General features: G+C 43.0%; 1 pseudogene; it reads right to left on the bottom strand.

Moving 5' to 3' along the window:
• Positions 1-8,738: 8,738 nt before the first annotated feature.
• LOC117720942 (complement component 1 Q subcomponent-binding protein, mitochondrial pseudogene) lies at positions 8,739-11,444 on the bottom strand (annotated as a pseudogene).
• Positions 11,445-15,124: the final 3,680 nt, after the last annotated feature.

Raw genomic sequence — 15,124 nt, 5'->3', positions numbered from 1 at the left:
TTTCCTACCCACCCTTTTAGACGCACACCCATCTTTTCCTCACCACCTTTCCTGTGCTTGTCCTTCGATCTTCTCAGTGACCCTCATCCAATCTACATGAGTGACATTGCTCCAGTCTGCATGTCAAGATCCAATCTTAACTCTTAACATACCGGAAGAGCCACTGTTTCTTCCATAGTCCAGCAGAGGCTATTCTTCCCAGTGGCTATTATGTGTTTCCTCTCCAGTGACACCACACTATAGTTCTTCAGATGGTGACGCAGTAAGTAACTTGTATGCCACCAATCCTAAGACAGGCTCCCTTCAGTATTTTAACAACTTTGACATTAAGATGTGTTCCCTAGGGCCAGTGGCCCTGTGTCTCACATCTGATGAGGAGTCATGCCTCTTTAGCAAGCTCTTACTCACAGGCAGTGATCTTACATCTTGCTGATGCTCTATTTGATATGCCAGCATATGACCTGTACTGAGCCAGCACTAGTGTCTACAGCACTGTGACTCCCACACAACCACCCCAGCTTCACATCCAGGTCTGACTGTAGCTGTTCCTCAGCACCCTCACTCTCACTGAAGCCTCTAGGCTAGACACATGCCAAGGAAGATCACAGAAGAAATAACTATGCTTCCCCAGGGGAGGGGGCTTGTGTCACAGCAGGTAAGAAGGCAGATTCATAGCTGAGCACCATGGGTAAGGGACATCTGGGAGCATGGACTCCAACAGCGTCAAGATGTCAATATGTCCTGAAGGCATGAAGAATGTAATGGCACATTATCACCGGATAGACTCCTGTGTGCTGAGCCTTTTGGGTAGGTCAACAAGGCCTGGGCTGGGCCAGTCTGCTAAGCACATGTGTATTAGAAGAGTCTTGTTGTCATAAGAGGGAATCCCAGGAAGGCAAGTCCAAGAGGGAAAGGGACTAAAGAAGGAAATGCCCTTATGGAGGGTTGCAGGTGGACAAAACCAGCGTCTGTCTTTCTGCCCCGCAAATAAAGGTCACAGTCCTTCTTCTTGTGTCCCTGAGCCACTGGACGGAGCTTTCCCGAGCAAGGGCTGCCAGCTTTTAAAAATTGTTACTATGTATATGTATGTGTATGTATATATTTACCTTTTATTGAAAAATGGATTTTTCCCTCACATTATTCATTTGTAAGGGGTTATCAATTGGAGATTGCTTCTGGGTTAGGGATGGGGGTGTCTACTTCTCCTTTGAGTTCTAGGACCCCATCTGGTATAGACATGTGCAGGCTCTGTACATGCTGCTTCAGTCTCTCTAAGTTCATTGATCATGTTGATTTAGAGCAGTGGTTCTCAACCTTCCTAATGTTATGACCCTGTAATATAGTTCCTCATGTTGTGATGACCCCAGCCATGAAATTATTTTTCTTATTTCATCATAAGTGTAATTTTGCTACTATTATAAATCATAACACAAATATTTTTGGAGACAGAAGTTTGCCAAAGGGGTTTCAATTTATTTAGTAGGCCTTGCTTTCATAGTATCTTTCATCCCTGCTGGTTCTTACACTCTTTCTGACTCCTTTCCCACAGGGTTCCCTGAACCTTGAGGTGAAGGGTTTGATGGAGACATGCCTTTCAGGTTTGAGTGTTCCAAGGTCTGGCCATGGGTATCTGTTGCAGGAGGAAGCCTGTTTGATGACTGACGAGCAAGGCATTGATCTATGAGTATAGGAGAACTTCTTTAGGAATAATTTTATTGCTACAGTAGTGTTTGGTCTTACTCTAGGTCCCTAGGCTGTTTAGTCTCAGGTTCTTGGTTGCCCAAGAGCAGTGTTGTGTATAAGTTCCAGCTTGTGGAGGGGCACGTAAGTCAAATCTGATACTGTTTGGTTACTCCCACAGCTTTGTGCCACCATTACATTAACATATCTTGACAGCATTGTAGATGAAAGGTTTTGTAGCCGGCTTGGTGTAAGCATCTCTCCTTTGGTTGGTCTGGTGAGGGCTCTCTGTAGGCACCAGCTTAACATCTTCATGTTCATTGAGCTGTGTACACGCTGTCTTCAGCATAGGGGCCTTGCTGTCAGTTTGTGGAGAGCAGCCTGTAGTCTTGGCAACAGCCTAGGTTGTTTGGGCATTCCCATAGGACCTCTTTGGACAACATCTCAATTAGATGTAAACCAACCCCTGTACTGGAAACTTTATTTGGTGAAAAGAGATGGCCAGCTGGCACTGTATCCCCAACTTATTTGGCATTTTTGTTTAGATCATCCCCCGTATATTTATATATTTTAGGAAGCTTCTTCTGTATTAGCTTTCTATACTACCCCTCAAATAGTTAATTTTAGTTTTCTGTCCCTGTGTTCTCTCCCTTGTCCTTTCTTCCCTCCATCCACCTGATTCTACCATTCCAGACCCTTTCCCCATCCTTCCATAATTATCTATTCTATTTTCCTTTTCTAAGGGTATCTATACTGTCCCCATTACCTTCTACTAAGCTCTGTGGTTCTATGGATTGTTAACATTGACTTAACAGCTAATACACACACACACACAGACATATATCTTATATACCATATTTATCTTTCTGGGTCTGGGTTACTTCACTCAGGATATTTTTTTCTAGTTCCATTCATCCACCTGTAAATTTCATGATTTCATCTTTTTGTGTGTGGGGTGGGAGGGGCTAAGTAATACTCCATTGTATAAATATACCACATTTTCTTTATCCATTCATCTGTTGAGGGACATCTGAGTTGTTTCCAATGTCTGACTATTATGAATAGAGAAACAATGACTATGGTTGTATAAGTGTCTAGTAGGTGAAACATCCCTTAGGTGTTTGCCCAACAATGGTGGTATAGCTGGATCTTCTGGTAAATTAATTCCCATCTTCCTGAGGAACCTGCACACTAATTTCCATAGTTGGCCATATAAGTTTGCACACTCATTAGCAATGGGTGAGTGAAGCTGCACAGGAATTTTAATCCAACAACATAGCTACCATGATAAAGGATCACATCCAAAGATCTTCTAGGTCTATGTGATCCAGCTAGATGCTACATGCTCTTAGTACACACGTTTAATCCCAAACAATGAAGGTGAAGTTAGTTTGTAGAAGGAAGCTGCCATGTTTGAAAGTGACATCTAATTGAGGGGGCAGACAAAGTGATGAATCACAAAAAGATGTGACAGAATGAGTCAGGGATAGTATATGCTCAACTCTCAGGAGAACAGACAGAAAAGAGGAAAGCAAAGCAAGCAGCACAGAGATGGAGAGGAGGAGAAGGGGAAAAGGGAAGAGACGAGGGAAAGGGAGAGGGGGGGACAGTTTTACAGAGACAAGTTGCAGGTAAAGACAGAATAAGCTAGAGAACGGAGAACCAGGCAATTAGAACAGATTGCCAGAGTTAGTTTGAGGCCAAGCAGAGCAATTCAGTAAGAAGCCAGAGAGAAGCGGTAACCCTCTTTAATCAATCAGCTTAGAGAGGTGTTTGTGTCAGGATAGCTGAGTTGAACTAACTAGTCAGAGTTCAGAAAGGACTAGAAAGGGTGAGATTATTTAGCAGGAAGCTTCCAAGACAATAACTACATCTGACAAATAAAAGTTCCAGGACCCTTACACTACATCCTTACCATCATGAAATGTTTAATTGATCTTGGCCATTCTGATGGGTGTAAGATGAAATTTCAAAGTAGTTTTGGTTTGCATTTCTCTGATGACTAAGGATGCTGAACATTTCTTTAAGTGTTTCTCAGTCATTTAAGTTTCCTCTTTTAAGAATTCTTTCTTTAGCTCTGTACCCCATTTTAATTGAGTTGTTTTCTTAATATCCATTTTTGAGATTTTAGCATATATCAAGTCTACTTGATCATGATAGATATCATTTTGAAGATTTGGTTTGTGTTGCGGGCCCAAGCTGCCCCATGTTTGGGGGCCAAAATGTCATGGACTGCTCTGTCAATGTTGGAACCAGCACTGCCAAAAGCCTTGGGGGCTAAATTGTTCCGGCTCGTACTGCTCCAAGCTGCTCTGGTCCGCAGGTCAGGGTTCAGCAAGAAAGAGAGAGTGAGGACGGACTCAAAGAATGGAGACCAGACAGAGTGTGATTTAATCCCGTTTATTCTTCAGTCTCTCTTCCTAGCCCAAGTCCCAAGTCTTGAGTTCCTAGTCCCTAGTTCCTAGTCCCTAGTGCCTCCAAGTTCCAAGTTACTTCTTCCAAGTGCTAAGTGCCTAATGTCTAATTCCAAGTTCTTCCTCCAAGTGCCAAGTGCCTAACACCTAATTATAATTTCTTCTGTCTGCCTCTCGCCTTTTATATGTCTCACTTCTTGTTGTTGTTTTTTTGTTGTTGTTTGTTTTTTTCGAGACATGGTTTCTCTGTGTAGCCCTGGCTGTCCTGGAACTCACTCTGTAGACCAGGCTGGCCTTGAACTCAGAAATCTGCCTGCCTCTGCCTCCCAAGTGCTGGGATTAAAGGCGTACGCCACCACCGCCTGGCATATGTCTCACTTCTAAGCCACGCCTTTAAGTCATGCCTTTAAGTCATGCCCTTAGGCCTTGTCTCTAAATATGATCTCTAAGTTACACCTTTAAGTCACACACCTTTAAGTCTCACACGCCCAAGGGAAAATCCTGGGTATCTAAAATAAGATGTTATCAGAGTGTGCTCAGCTGTTGTAGGCTATTGTAAACAAGTCTCTTGTCAGGGTATATGGCTCAAGATGGCTGCAAGGATGATAGCCGCCTTCTGTCAGCTCCCCACAGGTTTGCAGCTATTTTATTGAGTATTTTTACATCTGTGTTCATAAGGGATTTGGGTATGTAATTCTCTTTGTTAGGTTTTTATGTGATTTGGATATTAGGGTAGTTGTGGCCTCACAAAATAAATGAGACAATGTTCTATTTTCTATTTTGTAGAAAGTCTGGGAGAAATCTGTACTAAAACCATCTGGACTTGGGCTCTTCTTTTGGTTATGAAACTTAATGACTACTTCTATTTCACCAGGGGTTATAGGTCTGTTTAAATTGTTTATATAATCTTGTCTTTGGTAAGCGGTAGATATAGAGATAATTACCAACTTCTTTTAGACTTTCAGTTTGGTGGGGTTTTAAAGTATGGCTTTAAGTATGTCCTTATGATTCTCTGAATTTCCTCAGTGTCTGATGTTATAAAAACTTTTCAAACTCTCTAATGTTGTTAATTTGGATAGTCTCTCTCTGCCTTCTGGTTAATTTGAATAAGAGTTTGTCAATTTTACTAATTTAAAAAAAAAAAACCCAACTCTGTTTCATTGATTCTTTGTATCATTTTTGTTTGTTTGTTCCCACTATATTAATCTAAGCCCTGAATTTGATTATTTCTTGCCATTTGCTCTTTTTGGATGTTATTTCTTTTTTTTTGTTGTTGTTCTAGAGCTTTCAGGTATGCTGTTAAGTTACTAATATGAGCTGTCTCCAATGTTTTACATGTAGGCACTAAGTGAACTTGCCTCTTAAAACTGCCTTCATTGTATAACGTAAGTTTGGGTATGTTGTATTGTAATTTTCACTCAATTCTAGAAAGTTTTTTATTTCTCTCTTGACACATTTTCCGTTGAGTTGTTCAGTTTCCATGAGTTTGTAAGCCTTCTGTTATTTGTAAGCTTTAATCCATGGGGGTCAGATAGGATGCAGAGTATTATTTCAATTCTCTTGTATCTGTTGATATTTGCTTTGTGTCTGAAGTATGTGGTCAGTTTCCAAACAAGTTCCATGAGGTGCTGTGAAGGTATATACTTCTGTTTTAGTGTGAAATGCTCTTTAAATACCTATTAGGTCCATTTGGTTCACAGTGTCTGTTAGCGCCAGCTAACTGGTTAGTTTTTGTCTGGATGACTTTTCATTCATACAGTTAGGTATTGAAATCTCCCACTGTTGCACATGCAGGACAACATGTGACTTTGGCTGCAGTAATGTGTCTCTTACGACCTTGAATGTCCCTGTGTTTGGTGCATAGATATTAAGAACAGCAATGTCCTCTTGGTGGATTCTTCATTTAAAGAGTTAAGTACTGTTCTTCCCTATCCCTTCTGATTAGTTTTGATATGAAGTCTATTTTGTCAGATATTAAAATAGTTGTATCAGCTTGTGTCTTAGGTATGCTTGGAATATCCTTTTCCATATTTTTTTTTTATCCTGAGGTTATGTATGTCCATGATATTAATGTGTATTTACTGGATTCAGCAGAAAGATGAATACTGGTTTTTTATTTTTTGCATTCATTCTGTTAGTATATGTCTTTTTATTGGGGGAATTGAGACTATTGATGTTGAAAGATAGAAGTGAGCAGTGTTTGTTGATTGTTGTTATTTTGTTGTTGTTGAGCTGCTACTGGTTGTAGTAGTGGTGTGTGTGTCTCTATGTATGTGTCTGTGTGTATCTGTGTATGTGTCTGCGTGTGTGTGTGTGCATGCGTGTGTGTCTGTATGTATGTGAATGTGTGTCTGTGTGTATGTGTGTGTGTCTGTGTGTGAGTGAATGTGTGTGTATGTACATGTGTGTGTGCATGTGTGTATGTGCATGTGTGTATGTGCATGTGTGTGCATGTGTGTGTCTCTCTGTGTGTCTGTGTGTATGTGCATTGTGTGTGTGTCTGTGTGTGAGTATGTGAGTGTGTGTGTCTGTGTGTGTATACATGTGTGTGTCTGTGTATTTGTGTGTGAATGAGTGTGTGTGTGTGTCTCTGTGTGTGTTCTTTTGATTTGCTGGTCTGGAATTACTTATTTCTTGTGTTTTCTTGGGTATGGCTAGTTCTATTGGTTAGAATTTTTCTTCTAGCACCTACTGAAGGCTAGATTTGTAGATAAATTTTGCTTAAATTTGGTTTTATCATAGAATGTCTTATTTCTCCTCTATTGTGATTGAATATTTTGCTGGGTATAGTAGTCTACACTGTCATTCCTGGTCTTTTGGATTCTGTAGAACATCTGTCCAGGCCCATCTGGCTTTTAGTGTCTGCACTGAAAACTCAGATGCTATTCTAATATGTCTGCCTTTATATGTTTCTTGGTCTTTTCCCTTGAAGCTTTTAATATTCTTTGTTCTGTATGTTTAGTGTTTTGCTTATTATATGCTGAAAGAATTTTCTTTTCTAGTCTAGTTTATTTGATGTTCTGTAAGCATCTTGTACCTCTATAGGCATCTCCTTATTTATTTTTTTCTATGATTTTGATGAAAATATTTTCTGTGCCTTTGACCTGGGTTGTTGTTGTTGTTGTTGTTGTTGTTGCTTCGGCTGCTGCTTCCTGTATTTCTTTCTGTTCTCTTTAGAATTGGTCTTTTCATAGTGTTCTATATTTCACGGATGTTTTGTGCCAGGCTGGATTGTTTTTCTTTTTGTTTGTTTTTTAGATTTAATATCTTCTTTAACATACATATTTCTTTTATGGTGTCTTCAGAGCCTGAGATTCTCTTTTTTATCTTTTGTATTCTGTTGGTGACACTTGCCTCTCAGGTTCCTGTTTGAGCTTCTAAGTTTTTCATTTCCAGATTTTCCTCAGCTTGGGTCTTTTTTATTGATTCTATTTCTACTTTCAGGTCTTGAGCTGTTCTATTCATTTTCTTCCACTGTTTGTTTGAGTTTTCATTGATTTCTTTAAGGAATTTATTCATTTCCTCTTTAAGAATGTCTATTATATCCATAAAGCTATAAAAATGTCTTTTTTTGTGCTTCAGCTATATTGCCATACTCAGGACCTAGTGGAGACATATTGTCCTGGCTGTTATTGACTGTTTTTATGTTGGCATTTAGGCATCTGAGTTTAGAAAGATTATAATTTTAGGTGCTTGTATCTGGTCTTGTCTTTGTTGGGTGGATGTTCCACTGTTTGGCTCCTGTTGCCTTCCCTGTTTCTTAGGAGAGTATGGTGACTAAATTTTTCTGGTAGGAAATTCTTCTGTGATCCTGATAGCTGTGACCTTGGAGTTTCCGTTTTGTTTTGCTTTGCTTTAATGCATGTGAAAATAATCTGCAAAACAGCTATAAAATAGCTGTTCTTGGCTATAGCTGCCCAATAACATGTGCTAGGACACAGCCTGGAAACCCTCAGGCCACTCCTACCAGGAAAACAAGTACTCTAACTGTGGCTCCTCACTTTCTCCTAGAAGAGTGTTTTTCTAGGTATTGGAAGCTGACACTAGGAATGCGGAAGAGCCAGGACAATGGTGGGTGACTGACAGGGTCCACAGGAGGGAGGAAAGCAAGATGTTCCACTAGGATCTGCTTGGTTCCCCGAGGACAGGGCAGAGAGCAAGAAGAGGACACAACAGGTTGTCTACTGCAGAGCTGGGGCTGAAACTGGGGACTGGCTTTGGAGGAGAGAAGGGAGATTGAAGACCTTAAGTTCAAGTATCTGCCTCACTGTTCCCAACTGCAGTTGGGAGCTAGAATCACAGGATAAGTGAGGAGAAAGGCTGGAGAAGATCTGCATGATCCACTGGAGGTGTGGGCAGAGATGGGGAGGAGGGAGGAGGAGGAAGAAGAGGAGGAGGAGGAGGTTGTAGCAGGTGATTTGCTACAAATCTGGGGGTAAGACTTGGGGGTTAGACTTGGAGGAGCTGAGGGAGAAGTGAGGAGCCACAGTTAGATTACTGGTTTTCCTGGTAGGAGTGGCCTGAGGGTTTCCAGGCTGTGTCCTAGCACATGTTATTGGGCAGCTATAGCCAAGAACAGCTATTTTATAGCTGTTTTGCAGATTATTTTCACATGCATTAAAGCAAAGCAAAACAAACCCCCTAAGTCTCATGTAGTTCAGGATAGCCTCAATTCACTACATAGCCAAAGATGGTCTTAAACTGTAGGAGTGGTTTTGATGCTAAGGTCCTGTTTCCCAATTGGTTCTTGATCTATCAGTAAAGATGCCACAGGCCAATTGCAGGGCAGAAGAAATAGGCAGGACTTCTGGGTCCCCACAGGCAAGCTGGCAGATTCAGGAGAGAGGGAAGGTTTTTGCTATGCTTCAGAGGGAGAAGAGCCAACCAGCCATGTGAAATCTTGTGCTGAGCAGCCACAGGCTGCTTCTACAGGCCAGAGGTTGGGGTGTTGAGTTGGGACTGAAGGTGACTGAGCAACTGAGATTGAGTGCAGATTTAGGGTGCTGAGCTGGGAGTCCTGGGAAGGGCATGCTGGCCAAGGTAGATTGGAGGTGCCCAGCAGTTGAGCCAATAAGGCAATTTGAAATTGAGCAACTGTGTGTGTCTGTGTTTTTTATCTATGGATCCAATATTCTCTGTGCAGGGGCTGGTGGCACAGTCCATTCTTGGAGCTTAGGAGCTTAGGTGGGGTAGCGAAAGCTACATACAACATTGAACTTCTGATTTTCCTGAGGGCTGGTGCTATCGGGCATGCACCACCATGCCTGATTTTATGTACTACTGTGTGTGTTAGGCAATCACTCTGCAAGCTGAGTACAGACCTACTTCTCAATCTTAAACAACATCATATAATAGCACTGTCACCTCCACTCAACAGATAAGGAAGCTGGTGCTGTCCTGACTTATGACCTTCAGAGTGTTGAGCTAGAAGACACCTCCTGTTGTCTAGTCATCTCTGTGGCTTAGTGGAGGATGCTGAAGGCCCACAGGAGATTCTTCCCCTAATTTGCATGAGGGGAAGCTATGGCCATCTGCTGGTATGCTGACTCCTCCAGTGTCCTTGCCTTCCTCTTAGCTTCTAAATCACATACACTATTTCCAAGGACAGAGAAAGTAGGACATACGTCATGACATAGACTCTTTCATGGATCAGTGGCCCTCCAAACTCAGAGGCATTCATGTCTTCCTGGCTGCCCAGAAAACAGGGATCTGTGGGAGCAGAAGACGGAGTCACGAATGGTCATGAGCAGAGCAGTTGCTGTACTCGGGAACCCAGCTACCTCCACCTTCGAGGAAGCCTCCTCTTGTTCCCACTTTAGACCACATCCTTGTGTCCACTCCCAGTTTCCTAAGGTTTCTAGGAAGCTCAGATGTGATGGTCTCCCATTGCTCTTATAAAGATTTCCCACTGATGCAGAAGGAAGAAAAATGCCATGGGATCACTTTTGTCTCCTAAAAGATGCACTGCAAGTTCCCTGCCCAGTACTCAAGAATGCGACTCTGTAAGGAAATAACGCAGCTGCAATCAGAAGAGGCCATTCTGGAACATCATGACCAGTATCACCAGTGTCTTTACAAGAAGATGGCTGGGTGGAGACACAGACACACAGGGAGAGCACCTGTGAAGATGAGGAATTGGGGGGCATGGCTATGTGCCAAGAACAAAGACTCCTGGCTTCTTCTGGACTCTAGGAGGGATGAGAAGAAGCCACATCTCAGTGTGGGAGTTCCAGCCTTCCCTTCTGTGGCACGGTGGCTCTCGGTTGATCAGTCTCCAGTTGGGAGAGTTAGCATGTGCAGAAAAGCTGGGAGTGTGAGCCAGAGATTCCCCATTCAAACCATGAATTAAAAGTGCCACTAGGGGTCCTAGAAGTTCGTTTGCTCAGAGGAGCTTGAGTCATTCTTAGATCAATAGCCCCTCACAACAGTGTTCACACAGATTGGTATAATGAGAGAAACCGATTTCACTCTTAAAGTTTGAAATTGCCACTGCAAGAGAAGTTACTTAAAGTAGGCAGGAAAAAAAAATAGTGGCTTTAGCATCAGGAGAAGTTCAGATGTTAGCTTCACCATGCCTGGCTGTATGACTTAAAGTAAGTTCAAAGGGACAGTAAGTGGAGGTGGAGCAGTGAGAGTTTAAACTTGCTTTTCCCTCCCATCACGTCAGGCCGTTTCAAAGCTCGATTCTGATGTCACAGTAGCTTTTGTTCACTAGCCAAAACTGCATTAGAATTCAGGCTTCGTCTCTGATGGCTCCACTGTTTCTTGGCAAAACTTCTTGGTGTTCTAGGACTGAGCTGAGCGCTACTAACTCATCCTCCAAAGTGTTGTGTACCCCTCGATCCAAGAGGAAATCCATTAGGTGGTCATACGAGGCCCAGTCCTGGGAATCTGTGTTGAGCGTCTAGTTATTGTCCTTCCATTCGGAGTCACTTGGTGGCCTGACAGCTAACTTCCGTGACGGAGGGAACATCACTCACTCTCAGCCTCCCCTTCTTGTCTGATCTCATCAGGATGGTGGCACTACAAAACAAGGCTTCTTGCCATCACTCTGTAACTTCTACCACAACACTGGGACTTGACATAGTTCCAGCTCCCGTTCTTTAGCTTTCTGCCCCCACGAGGGCTCTGCCTCACCACCAAATGTTGGAGGGATGCCATTGGTAATGTTGAAAGTAACAGGGACCTTTCCTTCAGCAACTTTGCCCAATAATTTTGCCTCCATTTCATTCACTTCCAGCCCCTAATCTCCAGACATCCTGGGAAGGATTTATGCTTCTAGATTTTTTTTTCCTTAATTTCAACAGTCAAGACATTAGCAAAGGCCTTGTCCCCTCCAGTGTGCAGAGGTCAGGGCCTGCAGGAGGCTGGAGCAGAGCATCTCACTAGGGAGCCAGTGCTTACACTGAGAGGCCAGAAGAGCTCAGCTGGGTCATGGCTGGGATGTGGGCTGCAGCAGCTGGGCAGCCGTGGCAGTGGCACCCAGGGTGTGGGCACACTCCTAAAACATTTAAATGAACAAACTGCAAGAGGGCACATGGCAATCTTGAGCTATAAAGATCAATACCAGAAACTGATCACACAAATTGAAAAGCAAAAGAGTCCATTATCAGAATTTTTAACAGCAGTACTTTGTACGTAAGGTAATGTGGTTAAGGAGCTTGGAGGAAATAGGAAGCAAGTATCATCTCCTCTTCCTCTTCCTTTATTGAGACAGAGTCCTCCTCCGTAGTCTTGGGTGACCTAGAACTTGTTATGTAGCCCAGATCTCAAATCCATAAGGATCCTCACATCTTAGCCTCCTAAGACCTGGGCTTACAGGTCTGCACTCCTACACCCAGCTCCAAGGATTTCATAGAGTTTAGAAGATCCTTTCCATGTAAAGAACATTCTTGTTTCTGTGATAAAACACCCTGACCAATGTTTGGGCTAATGGCTCCATAAGAGTCCTTCATAGTGGCAAGGCATGGCCTCAAGTGTCGGGTACGGCAGAGAGCAGGAAGCTGAGAACTCATCTTCTACCAGAAACATGAAGCAGAGAGAGCAAACTGGAAGACAGGAAGGCCTTGGACTCTCAAAGCCTACCTCAGTGATGTTCTTCCTCCAGCAAGGGTGCACTTTCTAAGTCTTTCCAGAGTCACCAACTGGGGACCAAGTGTTCAAATACACAAGTCTCCAGGGAGGGGGGGCATTTCTTGCTCAAACCATCACACTTGGTTTATTTGTTTTGGTCTGGCATGGAAGCCAGACCTTATGCCTGCTGAAGCACTGTATCTAAAACAAGAGCATACATCCTATTAGCATGGGCAAACCTGAGAAGTAGTGTTCCTTCCCCTCTCTAAAAAATCTACTAGAAAACAGGCTTAACAGGCTTTAGACAAATGAGTCTGAACATGTGGATTAAAGTTGAGAAATATATGATCAGTTGTAAAACTAAGGGGGGGAGGTGTGTGCTTGAAAGGAGAGACTGATTCCATGATATGGTCTGAGCGTAATGAAGGCAGAACACACATGGGTGTGCAAGGGAGTCTGGGAAATGACTCAGTGCTCAAGGGAGGCAGCCAAGGGCTTGACCACTGAGCTACACCCACAGCCCTTGCTGAGTGTTTCAGTCTTCACATTTAACGTGTGTGTGCGTGTGTGTGTGTGTTTGTGATGTTAAGTTATCCTGAGACACTTGGTAAAATGAAAGAGTCATTTGGGATGTTTTACTTCCCTCTCGCCTTTCCCTTAATGGAGAAGAAAGAAGACTCAGGTGGTATACAGAATCACTAAATAAAACCTGTCTGTTCTCTGGGAACTCAAGATACACAAACAGATGGTTGTGCTGGTCTCTTTTCTGTGGCTAAGAAGGTGACACTACAGCCTGGAGACCTTTAAAGAAAATAAGTTTATGTTGGATCATGGTTTTGGTCCAAGGGATCTCATCTGGTGACGACTGTCTTGTTGACAGTATCTCTAGGCCATGTGAGTATCATGTGGCAAGATGTGTGTGTGTCCCTTTGAAAGCCATTTACAGGACTGCAATTAAGATGGGTAAAATGAGGGGTTGGAGGTTTCTAATAGTGTTTCCCTCAAATGTGGTTTTGCAGGTAGGAAATAGGGCCCTGACTGTTACATAATGAAGTTTTAGGAACTCAGGGGGCTAGCCTAAAAACCAAACCAAGCAAACCAGATCAAAGCACACCACAGCACAGTGGTACACTCATCTGAGCAGCTGGCCGACCCCTAACCACTCACCCCAGCATCAGAATTCTGCAAAGGTTCAGTTGCTAATCACTGTAGTGAACACCCTTGGCTTTCTGAGCCCAGTTGATACTGAATTATCACAGTAAAGGTCTCCATCCTTGGTGACTGCTCAGTCATCCTTCAGTCTGGAGCCCCACACAACTGCGGTCAGTAGATGGTCTAGGATAAAAAGGTCAAGGGCCTGCTACTGCTGCTGCTGCTGCTGGACCACGAACCCACTGACACCTTCCAGGTGAAACCTGAGAGTCAGGAACATAAAACACCAAAAGACGTCAGTCACTTAGTTTCTGCTTGGTTTGGTTTGTTTGTTTTGGGGAGGGGGAATGATTGTACACAAGCTATTTTAATGAAGTAAATAAATAGTCAACAGTTTAAAGAGTTAAGAATTGAACTGGACACCATGGCAGAAGCTTGTGATCCCACCACCAGTAAGCAGGAGCAGGAGTTCCAGGTCTCCGCGAGATAGTGAGTGTGAGACCAGCCTGTGCTGTGTGAAACAGTTTCAGAACAAAGCAGGGTGGTGGCTGTAGTCCCAGAACTCCAAAAGCAGAGGCAGGCAGATCTCTGTGAGTTCTACAGAAAAAGTTCCAGGACAGCTAGAGCTACAACAGAGAGACCCTGTCTCAAAAATACAAAAAACAACCAACCAACCAACCAATCAACCAACCAACCAACCAACCAAACAAACAAACAAACCACTGAACCTTTGCAGAATTCTGATGCTGGGGTTAGGGGTTAGGGGTCAGCCAGCTGCTTAGGTGAGGGTATCTCTGTGCTCTGGTGTGCTTTGATCTGGTTTACTTGGTTTGGTTTTTAGGCTAGCCAGTAACTCTTTTAAAAAAAAGAAAGAAAGAAAGACTTGGGAATGATTTCTGCTGTGGGGCACAGAGGAGCCCCAGGGCAATGGGAAACACCTCCAGGCCCCTCCTCCTTCCTTCACAACAGAACTGCTGCAAGTACTCCAGCAGCCTTGCAGATGACAGCTGTCACCAAGAGTCCACAATGACTGCAGCCAAATCTTTTTTTTTAATGAAATTTTAAAAAAATGCTTTGAAAAATTCATCATGTGTATATTATATCTTTACCATAGTCACTGCTCACTCCCCTCTACCGCAGGACCCCTCCCATCACAAACTCCTCCCATGCCATGTCTTCCTTTTAAAACTATTTATTATACAAAAATTATTAATATATTTATTTAACCCACCAAGTCTAACTAGTACTGCCCATGTACACATGGATATAAAGCCACTCTTTGGGGACTGGGGAACCTGCCAATGGCCATTCCTCAGAGAAAGTAAGTCTTCCTTCCCCAACAGCCATCAACTATTAATACATCCTGAGAGGTAGGGGTGGGGTTCCAGAATTCCTCCTTTCTCTATACTGGAATTTTTAACTGGCTTGATCTCGTGACGACCTTGTTCAGGTAACCACAACTGCTGTGAGTTCATGTATGCAATAGTCATGTCACAGTCAACAGATAACATTTCATGGCCCTTTCCCCAGTGTCTGGTTCTTATGTTCTTTCTGTCTCCTCTTCAGAGCTGTCCCCGATCCGTGTGTGTGATGTGTAGATACTCCATCTAAGGCTGAGCATTCAAAGTCGCTCATTCTCAATACTTGAAACAATAATGAGTCTCTGGAGTCATCAATACCCACTGTGTTAAGACACTCTTCTGACCACAACTGAGAAAAGCACACATCCATAAATATATACAAACATGTTTAGAAATCAGTTTGATAACTTGACCTTTTAGGAAAAAATATCAGTTGTTTCTCCC

Source organism: Arvicanthis niloticus, chromosome 15 (genome assembly GCF_011762505.2).
Source record: "Arvicanthis niloticus isolate mArvNil1 chromosome 15, mArvNil1.pat.X, whole genome shotgun sequence".
NCBI classification, from domain to species: domain Eukaryota; kingdom Metazoa; phylum Chordata; class Mammalia; order Rodentia; family Muridae; genus Arvicanthis; species Arvicanthis niloticus.
Note: the sequence above shows the minus strand (reverse complement) of the source record. Positions and strands in the feature narration are given on the sequence as shown.